The sequence below is a fragment of the Podarcis gaigeae genome, assembly GCF_964106915.1.
Source record: "Podarcis gaigeae genome assembly, chromosome: 7".
Taxonomy (NCBI): Eukaryota; Metazoa; Chordata; class Lepidosauria; order Squamata; family Lacertidae; genus Podarcis; species Podarcis gaigeae.
The window spans coordinates 90,094,893-90,104,980 of NC_139683.1; the positions used below are offsets into that span (position 1 = coordinate 90,094,893).

Genomic DNA, 10,088 nt, shown 5'->3' on the forward strand with positions numbered 1-10,088 from the left:
CTCAGATCACTGGGATCTTGTGATAAGAAATGGGATGTGACTGCATCCTGCCCAACAGATGAGAAGATTCAGTGCAGTTGCTGCGTTTGGCACAAATCAGCTGTAGCAGTTAACAAATCCTGGAAGTCTTCTTGGTTGTGACAAACATTTTGGCTTGGGCATTTCCAAAACTGCTTTCATCTTTTGTGGAGATTTATGTCTGCCTTTTGCATCAGTAACGTGCCCGCAATAACCTATCGAGTTCTTGAAAAATTAGCATTTTATGCTATTGGCTCTTAACCCATATTCCGCTAGACATTTTAAGGCCTTTTGTAGGGTTTCCAGATGTTTTTCATCACTTCCACCTGTCACAACAAAGTAATCCAAATAGTGCTGTATTTCCTAAAATAAGTTGCAAAATGTGGTCTTGCACTCACTGCCAGAGAGCAAAAGTTGAAATGTTACCAAATCCCATAGTCTTACACTTGCAAAAAGCATTGGTTAAGGGACACAACAACTGAGGGAGCCACCGTTCAGCCTTGTTTTGTTTGGGGCCTCATCAATAAGACAGTCTCCCACCCCCACACTTGGTTGCTGCTTTAGTTTCACTTGTGCAAACCACTGTCTATACAGTACAGCAGCCACTAACATGGCCCTTGAGGATTTGGCTAGTAAACTATTTTTCATCCTTGGAGGCCTTTAAGCTATGTGTATTGTGCCTCTGTGAACTCAGGACCCTGGAATAGCCAATGTGGCTTCCAAAACCCAACCCAGACTTGTGGGAATATTGAGCAAAAGCTCACTTTGACTTGGGGCATGTTTTGTCTCATGATGCTGCAATTACTGGGATGGTGTTCCAGATGAATAACATGGCTGGTTCCACCCCCACCCCTACCCGCGGCCGAATAGAAGGTTTGAGACAGTCTGCCATGTTATTTCCCCTTCTGTGTTTTAGGGGGACAAAGTGGACCATTCAAACAACAGACAGGTTCACCATGGGGGTGGGGGGTGGGTTTAAGATGTAATTAAGTAAGATATTAATATGCTCTTGTGGTGATGAATCTGCACTTGCATTCACATGGAATTGAGGACTCATGTAACAAAACACCCTTTTATATGAAAATATACACCAAAAAACCCACTCTTTTGGCAGATAAAACTATTAGATAAAACTATTAGAAGGAAAGCTTTGCCAGAACTCATCTTCCTGGCATCTTTCTATGTCATGGAAACGTGTTTGTGTTTGGAAGAAGTCATGGCACGGTGAACTCATTGTGCAGGGATCTGCAATGGCTGCCATGGCCAAAGGGAAAGGAATAGACTCTTGTGAGATCTTGGGTGGCCTTGCATCTTGCATGGCCTGCCAGGATCTCAGAGAAAGGTGAGTGTCAGGAACCTTTAAAAGGACTGGCTGCCATCCTGCCCAGCCTCTTTCCTCCTTCTTCTCATGTAGAGGAAAATTACTGGGGTTTCATGGCGGCTTCCAGCAAGATTTCATGCAAGCTCCATGACATCTGGCCAGAAGCCACCACTGCTTCTCCTCAAGTCTCTGCTTCAGTCTGCCTCATGGGCCCTGCATACACGTCACTCGGTCACTCAGTCACTGGCCTGCATCCACATTTGAGCCATGATAAGGACCACAAGAGTGACTGCACCACAACAATCAGTTATATGAACCTCATTTGTAAGAACTTGATTGTTTCGTGTGGCAGCTTTGGAACTCCCTGCCAATTGAGTTCAGGCAGGTGCATTCACTGTACTCTTTTAGGTGACTGCTAAAAACATTGCTGCTTAGACAGGCCTGCCCAGATGCGTAGGAAGTGGAGGTTTTGTATTTTAACCTTTGTATGTTTTAATGTAGCATTGTAATTTTTTCTTGGTTTTACTGTTTTATCTTTTTGTAAACTGCTTTGGTTGTTTTTTTTTACAATCAAGTAGTGTATAAATCTTATGAAACAAGCAAGCAAGCAAGCAAACAAGCAAACAAATGAATGAATTTACCCACTGAAGAAGCACAGCCCAAACACAGATCCTCACCTATCAATAGCTAGACTTGCATTGTTTCCAGAGTAAGGACAGTGACATACCCTCCAGCATCAAGGGAGGGCAAATTGGGACGTGACTTTTCCCCATTGGCACCATCCTGCCGCCAGCTGCCCTTATGCATCACCACTGCACCCCCCCATCCCACCCCTGGCTGCCTTTACCTGCCACCACTGCCTGCTGCCACCTACCCACACCACTGCACTTGTGGCAGCAGCACCAGAGGAATAGGAGAGCGCAGAACCCAAGAGTGCAATTCCCAGGCAAGTTTAGTGCTAGATTTTGGAACAGCCACAGCAGAGGTGGAGGCAGCAGAGTGGGGCCAAAGGGGACAGGGTGGCTGCACTGTATGCAGTAATAGCATGAAAGAAACTCTGTGTGTCGGTGAGCAAAAAGTAGAAGCACATTAAAAAGTGGAAGAACACAGAACCACCTACAAATAAGGAGAGGCTAGTCATGAAAGGTTGGGAAATGGCTCAAATGCACAATAAACTCACAGTTAGCTTGGCTGCATGACTGAAGACAAAAAGGCCCTCTCAGACAGGGTCTTCTCTGTAGTGGTCCTCCATTTGTGGAATGCCCTCCATGGTGAGGTGCATCCAGTTTCCTCAGTATTAACTTTCAGGAAGACTTTAAAAACATTCCTGTTCACCAAGGCTTGGAAGAAAACTGTTCCTGGCAACCTTGAAATCATTGGCTGTGTGGGCACGTGACTGTTTTGAAGGTTTTTAGATGTTCTTAAATTTTAAAAACATTTAAAGTATGCTTTTACTTCATTTTTAATTGTATTATTTTGCTACTCTGATGCTTGCCACCTTGGGCTCCTTTGAGAGGAAAGGTCAGAAATGTAATAATTGAAAAGGGGAAAATATGGAACTAAGTGGGTCCCATTGATTAACAATATGAAAAATAGATACTGATGACCCACCAGGCACAATGGAGTATCTCGGGCTAAGGGTGAAGAGTTAGGAAGCTCCCAGCTCAGCCAGAGATCTGCTGAATCGTAACCCTGTTCATCCCGGCTGATCATGCTATGAGGGGACAGACACACAAACGCACACTTGATATTTAAGAAGGAAGGAGGGGAACTGGCAGCACCTGCCTTCTGCCATTCAAGCATTGACTTGTAGCTGCTTACTTAGGTTCCTTTTGTCTTGGTTTTCCCTGAGGGACTCTGCACCCCACCTGTTCTAATTTGCATGTTCTCAGTCATTTGACTTTAATAATCCCTTAAAACAGCTTTGCCATTCACCTCCAACCTCCCTCCCAGTAACAGGCCATGAACTGAAAAGGAGATCAAGTTCATTCCAAACCATTCAGAACATTTAACAGAAGGAATACAGCAAAATTGAGGGAATGCTTTATTTGGTATAGTGAACTTTGAAACTAGGCAAACTGGGAACTGCTTAGCTGGCTAGATAGTTCCTCTAATTTGAATGGGAAAATTCTTACAGATGTCATCAGAAATGACATGACTAAACAATGAAAACATGAAAGACTTCATAAAACAGCTGACAATAGAGCAAAAATAAATTTAAGATGGGACATCCCTTTGAGCTGCTCTCTGTTTATGTTATCTGCTATCAAATATTTGTTATTTGGCAATTGTTGGTTCTGGTCTCTATTAACATCACGTTATTGTGTTTTCACTTAGAATATATTTGCTGACAAAGAAAATGGAGAAATTGCTTGATCTTGTAGCATTAAAGTTACTGGGAATTGTGGGCATTTACCACCACAGAAGATGCTGAGCAGACCTATTTAAAATTTTTGAAATGAAAACCATTTTTCTTCCCCAAAACAATTGACTTATCAGGAACAGATTAGGTTTCTACATGGGCTGCACAAAATATGAGATACAGAATATATGAGGATATAGCTAATGGAATCTGCTAATTGTCAACCCACCTGCACAAATTCTTCATTTCCGCAAAAAACCCAAACAGGATGTAACGGCAGAAGAAGCCATAATGTTCCATGACTGCCTAGAGGGAAACAGCTATGAAGCACACCAGGAGAGAATGGAAACCTCGGACCCCGATCCTCTTGGAGGAATTTGAAACCCCATTTCAGCTGGGGTTCAGGCCTTGGTCACCCTGTACAAGGGTGGAGATAGGGGAGTGTCACTTTGTGGATCCTCCTTGAATGACCTCTGATATTTTGAAACCATCAGTCATGGTATCCTTCTGGTACAACTGTCTGAATTAGGGACTTGGGGCCACCACATTATGGAGGTTCCACTCCTATTTGAATGGATAGCTTCAGAAGGAATTTTTTTAGGAAGCATCACTTGGCTCTGTGAGTATGTCAGGTATGGAGTCCTACAGGAAATGGTTCTGTCCCTCATGTTCTTCAACATCTACATGAAACTACCAGATAGGGTTATTCGGACTTTTGAAGTGCATTGTTGTCAGTATGTCAAAGACAAAGAATTCTTCTTTTCATCTTCTGCAGGTGAGGCAGTGGATGTGCTGAATCAGTGCTTAGTTGCAACAATGAACTGGATGAGGCTCAATAAACTGAAAACTAATCCAAACCTGACTGAGATGCTACTGGTGGGTGGTTCTTCTCTCCAGCTGAGTGCTGTGCAGCCTACTGCAGATGGGATCACATTCCTTCTGAAGGAGTGAATTCTTAATCCAGGGTCCTCTTGGATCCATTGCTGCCGCTTGAGGCACAGGTGGCCTCAGTGGCATGGGTGCCTTCTACCAGTTTAGGCTGGTGGCTCATTTATGACTGTATCTGGAAAGGGATAACTTGGCTGCTATGCTTTGGGAGACTTAAGAGTGGACAACTGCAATGTGCTTTACACGCGGTGCCTTTAAAAATGGTTCAGAAACTTCAGTTAGCGCAGAATGTGGCTGCCTTCCTACTGACAGGTTTGAGGTGAACAGATTTTATAACTGTTGGTGGCATGGTAAATATAGGTATATAAAGCAGAATTCCCTGGATGCCAAGTACTTCCCTGGGGCAAGTACTCTTTGGTGAGAGAATGCCAGCAGAGATTTTAAATCACAAAACATGCAGCAAAGTAATGCATGGAAATATACATAGGCTATTAGACCTTTAAAATATGCCCTTCTGATTTCCAAAAACTTCTTTCTTCCCCTAGCCTGGAAAAAGACCACATATTTGTTACGTTAAAAATGGTGTACTTACAAATTCTCCAAAGCTCAGATTCACGTGCTTTTCCATACAGCATTCAGAAAAAATTGCACAGCCAATAAAACTTGGCTTACAGTGCTGAAAGTTTCTAGATTACTGGTGTAGGAATTAAAAAGAGGTTTGTTAGAGTGAGCAACCAGCTCAGACCTCCCCACACACTGAGCGTCTCTCTTAGACAGGAAGTACAATAGCATGGGGAGGGCCGGTGTTTGGGGGGGCGTGGCCCTGGGCACAGGTTTTTGTAAGGGTGCGAGGGGTTGCAGGCATCCCCACGACAGGCTCCCTCCCTCACCAAGCTGCCACCCACCAGTTTCCTTCTCCTTGGTCTCAGAGTCGCCCCATGTAAAGCTCAGTAGGAAGGAGGATGGGGTCAAAGCTAGAATTTGTTGACTCCACTTGCTGCCTCTAGCTCTGCTTGCCATGGACTCTGGTTCCACCTACAATTTCCCTCTCTCTCTTCTGCCCCAACAATTCCAATGGGCACCAGTCACTGCCAGTGCATCATCTAGTACATGGCAATGCTTTCTATACCATTTCATTTTTGCCTTAGCATTATTCTCTCTTCTGTTTAGTATAAGCTGTTAAACTAGGTTAGCTTATTTGTAGAGTTTTATACACTGGTGTGTGGCTTGAATTTATTTGGGGGGGGGTACTTAATTTGATATTATTGATTGTTTCTAACATGCTTTTTGAATTGCTATACTTACTGCTCATTTGACATGTTGTGAGCCACTTTGGGCACAATGCTGGGGGAAAGCGGCATACAGATGGTGGTGGTGGTGGTGTGGCTTTAGTTCTGAGTGATTGTACACGTCACTTTGGGTGCCTTTCATGCAGAAGGGCAATGGGCGCAAAAGGAGAACAGGTTATCCAGTGGTCCAGTGTTAAGGGCCAGAGTGAGATAGATGCTCCACCAGTCAGTTAAATTAAGAGGTGCGTCGTATTTGAAGCCTGGACTTCCTAGACTGTGAGAAATGAAGTTACGGGGGACCAGGCAAAGAGCCTTCTTAGTAGTTGCACCCGCCCTATAGAACCCGCCCCCTCATCAAATGTCAAACAGATAAATATCTATATGACTTTTAAAGACATCTGAAGGCAAGCTTTAAGTGGTTGATGTTTTTTATTGTGTTTTATATATGTTGTTGGGAGCCCCCCAGAAAGGCTGGGGAAACCCAGTCAGACGGGTAGCTTATTATTATTATTAATAATTTACACTTAAGAATTAAACAACAATAACAACAATGCTTCCAGACAGAACTTCGCTGCAGCTGAAGTACATGGGGGAAAGACCTCTTTTTCGTATGCGAAGGAGCCAGCAGAGCTCCACTGCAATGCTGCCACCTGCTGTAGATAGAGAAAGAAAGAGGGGGCAGGAAGTGCTTTTCCTAATGGGGGAAATGTAATTTTAGTATGGATATCAACTAACTGAAGCTTGTTTATTGACCAATCAGTTAATGAAAATAAGACTTTTAACTCATTGATCAGTTTGCTCTTTAATTATATTAATGGTATTTGCAAAGCTTAGGGCAGGATTCCTCTGGTGAGCCCTGTCCGTGGAAGCCTGGCACATTGGCACAAGGGCTTCCGCCCAGGCGTCAGAGCTTCCTCCCTCCTTTTTCTCCCCCCCAAAGTGGCTTGGGCAGGGGCCAGGAGAACCCCAGAGCAGCATGTGGGGGAAGGAGAGGGGGAATTGTTCCATCTGGCAAGCTGAAATACTTGTACAGACGGAACCTTAATCATAGTGCGACAATGAATCCCAATCTTAAACCAAAAATTGAGGAGTCTGAAAGTTTGGGACAATTTCTAAAATGCAAGTGTAACAAAACCCAGCACTCTCTCACTGAGCCTGTGAGGTAGGACAGGCTGCAAGATGCTGGCTGTGCTACCCAGGCTCTTGTTTACGTCCAGGCAGCACTGAGGGCTGCTGACTCTTCTGAGTGCCACATGCCAGGCTGGGCACACCTGCATCACAAACAGACAACATACACACAGGCAGGCACACACTTTCCACAGAGGGGGTATTTATCAACAACAACAACAACATTTATGACCCACTCTCCCTCTCAAAGGGGTCCAGGCTGCCAAACACACAAATAGTAAAACAATAAAAACATGCAAAAAATTCGAAAGAACAATTCCAATGCAGACTAGGAAAGATCTCTACTTAATAGGCTTGTTGGAAGAGGAAAGTCTTCAGCAGGCACTAAAAAGGTAACAGAGACGGTGGTGCCTGTCTCATATTTAATGGGAAAGGATTCCAAAGCATAGGTGCCACAACACGGAAGGCCCGATTCCTATATTGTGTGGAATGGACCTCCTAATAAGATGACCACTGCAGAAGGGCCTCAGCTGCAAAATGCAGTGGTGGACTGGGTATATAGAGAGTGAGAGGATCTTTCAGGAATCTGGCTGCCAAGCTGTATTGGACTTAATACACCAAAAGCAGCTCCTTGAACTTAGCCGGATAGCTAACTGGCAACCAGTGTGATTCTTTCAGCGGGGGCATAAAGTGGTGGCAGTTTCCTGCTCTTTGCTTCTTTCCTCTCCCTTCTAAGACCTTGTAGCAAAGGAGCCCTCCGCAAGCGTCAAGAGGGGGGTAGATCACCATCAATGGCTTTGTGGGCTGAACCCCAGGCTCACCACACCTGACCTAAGAGTCAATATATGTAAGAGCAGGTCCTGTGGCTAAGTAAATAACTTAACCAGCTTCTAACATCAAATTTTTTAAAAAACCAAAGATTTATAAGTGGATGAAATAATCCCAGGTGATTCCTCAGAGGCTGTGATGGTCTGGGATTCCGATTCTGAGAGTGAACCGGAGGAATCCCAGCTGGCACAGGAGTCCCCGCCTCCAGGGCTGGCTGAACTGGGGCAGGGCCTTGATTCTGAGCAGCCTGCACCTGGGCCGGATTCTGGCCCCAGAAGTGGTTGAGGACTCAGTGCCTGCAGGTGAGTCTCCCCGTGGGCCCAGTAACCCTTCAGCCTCTCCTGAACTGCAGAGGCTTAGGGCAGAGAGGCGAAGGGAACTGGTTGCTCCCAGGAGGAGTGCTCGCCTTAAGGTCAGAGGAGGCGGGGCTCCTGGGGGCCGGGACCGCCCCTGGCCTCAGAGAAGATAAAGGCCAGTCAGCCCGGTCCCAGGTTGCAGGAGCAACGTCGTCATTGAAGAGCTGTTTCGGCCAGCATCCAGTCCTGTTCCTCCAGTGTTCCTGTTCCCCGCCTGGCTTCCTGCTTCTGGTCTTTGAGTGTTCCTGTCCCCGCCCGGCTCCCTGCTTCGGACCTCGCCTCGCACCTTGTGGACTAATTCCAGGCTAGTGACTCAGGACTGAACTTTGACTACAGTAACAGTAACCTTCCCCCCAGGACCAGCACAGAGGCATTCAAAGACGGACCAAGAACACTGGAACCCTTACCTTTTTATCTGGAGAGATTTGATATAGGGTGGTGATCAGGGGGGAAATCCACCTCTCCTAGGAAGTCAGGTATCAACAGCATCTCTCAGCTCTCACATGCCCAGTCCCAGAGGGGTGTCAAAGAGGCCACCCCCTTCATTTTTCAGAGCAAAGGCTGTGAAGGGGGGGTGTTGGCATGCTTCTGATTCAACTTGTTCTCTCTTCATTAATGATGTGAGAGTTTCTGGGGACCACAGATTCTTTCAAAAGGACACAGAGAAAGGAGACACTGATTACACCAACATGATCTGCAATTTAGAAGTTCCCCATTGTACCGGTGTGATGACTCTCCCGCAATGCAGATGATCCCTAGCATGACTCAGGAATGCCACTTAGCCCACCTGATTGTTCTGCATTGTGGGAGGAAACTGCTCATGCCTCAAAAGCCACTTCCAGCTGTGAAGCCAAGCCTAAGCACATTGTCATGGACTGGCTGGGTGCAGAGGAGAGGTGAGAGGCACCACCTGGTTCCCCAAGGGAACCCCCAGGGAAGAAGGCTCAGAGTCAGGGGAGTGGTGGTGAGAAGAAATGTGTGGTCAAAGGGAGAAGGAGCAGGCTGGGGGGAGGAGGTGTTGGAGGCAGAAGAGGTAACAGGGTTTGGTGAACAGGAAGAGGCTGTGGCAGAGGGCAGTTCAGACTCCGGGCCTGAAGCAGAGGATGGAGAGAAAGTTGGTCAGCAGGCAGAGTGGAGACAGGCTGCTGAAGAATCCAGGGAGTCTCCCCCTCCTGCTGCAACCAGCTCCCCTCCCCACTGGTCTCCCAGAACATGCAGAGAAATGCAAAGAGCCAAGCAGAGCAGAGATTGGCTGTGCACAGATGCAGCTGATGACTGTTTGGGAAAGAACCTGGAGAGGAGGAGCCTTAGGGAGTGGTGGGAAGGCAGGGACCTTCAGTCCTCACAACCGGCTCATTGGGACAAGACCTACTGGGAAGAGTTGCTAGAGTTGCTGGGATCACCAGGCCTGAGCTGCTTTGGTTTCTTTGAACAAATCGTTACCTGCACTGACACCATGCTTTTTTATTGCTGACCTATGCTTGACTCCAGGTCCTGACATGCATGATCTGAACTTCTCCATGCCCACTTCCCTGAACCTTTGTAAACTTCTATTCCTTTGTACTCTCTCCCACTATCATATTGTAGAGTCCCTCCCCCCCCCTTTTGATGCTTTGTAAAACAACACATACATTGATGGGATGACACAGATGAGTACATTCTTGTAGTGCTTCCTGACTCCTCCCTAATCTGTTTACCTATGGACACAACCCTCCCTTATGTGGCTGAGGCTTGACTCTGGTCCCTGCCTTCTTCCTCAGGGTGGCTTCTCTTACTCCATCTCCCCTCCCAGTCACATCATCTCCCTCTCCAGCTACACCATCTCTCACGTTCTCTTCTTCAATCCTGGCCAAGAAAGCTCCTCAAGGCATGCACAAGGGCTTGCATGTTCTTAGTCT

At 46.3% G+C, this 10,088-nt stretch overlaps 1 long non-coding RNA gene across 1 annotated transcript; it reads right to left on the minus strand.

Moving 5' to 3' along the window:
* Window positions 1–3,370: 3,370 nt before the first annotated feature.
* LOC310849574 lies at window positions 3,371–8,814 on the minus strand. Its single transcript, XR_014566989.1, has 2 exons — window positions 8,598–8,814; window positions 3,371–5,135 (listed from the first exon to the last, which is right to left on the minus strand). It is a non-coding gene; the product is annotated as an uncharacterized lncRNA (long non-coding RNA).
* Window positions 8,815–10,088: the final 1,274 nt, after the last annotated feature.